Source organism: Chelmon rostratus, chromosome 2 (genome assembly GCF_017976325.1).
Source record: "Chelmon rostratus isolate fCheRos1 chromosome 2, fCheRos1.pri, whole genome shotgun sequence".
In the NCBI taxonomy this organism is placed as follows: Eukaryota; Metazoa; Chordata; class Actinopteri; order Chaetodontiformes; family Chaetodontidae; genus Chelmon; species Chelmon rostratus.
Window position 1 is genome coordinate 4,179,012 of NC_055659.1, and position 1,052 is coordinate 4,180,063.

Here is a 1,052-nt window from a genome sequence, read left to right on the forward strand (position 1 = left end):
GCAGGGACTCGACCTGCCGCCAAACCCCGCTGAACAACTCGACCTGAAGCTGAATTCACAGTCCGAAGCACCACTTGAAAATGATTTTCACCTGCATTTGTCCTCATTCTACTCTGCAGAACCTCTGGGTTCTAGGAAGGAAAAAGTGAATAATTTGGGATGAAAGATTCCCCAATTTTAACCCCTTGACGCCTGAATTTATTTAGAATTATGTTAAAAAATTAATTCTTTGTCTTTTTGCTTTCAAATTGATCCTAAATTAAAGGATAACTTTCGTTTTTTACAACCTGGACTTTATTTGTAGCATTAAATACGTCCATTTACTCACCCGGACAACTTTGGTGGCATTTGGAGTCGTTTTGAAGAAATTAGCCCCAGAGGAGCGGCGCATATATCCGTATAAAGCGAGTACTCGGGGCACCCATGCGTAGCCTCTATAGACGCATAATCTGCGGCGAAACTCGTTCCAATATTTTGTTAAGATATGCTGGTGCTATTCCCCTCTGAGCCCGTGGTGGCATGTTATCAACATCCAGCGTCTCTAGACAACTACCTCTGACGTGGATGATGTCATTACCGAACGCTGCGCGCTGCGAGCAGCCAGCCCCAACACGGCTGACTCTGCGGCGGTCGGCTACGAATACGCAATAACGAACCATAGCTGTGCCAAACTACAGCTAAACTAGCTGACCGCAGATTATGCGTTATATAGAGGCTGTGCATGGATGCCCCGAGTACTCGCATTATACGGATATACGCGCCGCTCCTCTGTGACTAATTTCTTCAAAACGACTCCAAATGCCACCAAAGTTGTCTGGGTGAGTAAATGGTTGTATTTAATGCTACAAATAAAGTCCAGGTTGTAAAAAACGAAAGTTATCCTTTAAGAGGAGTTTGTTAATTCTTCTGTAGCACATACAATAGATATAAATGATGCAAATTAGTGACAACCGGCGTTAATGCTTAAATGCAATAAAAATACTTTTTCTTTTACTTTTATATACTTATAATACTTTTTCAAAATTCATAATTTCTCTTTGGAGATTAATAAA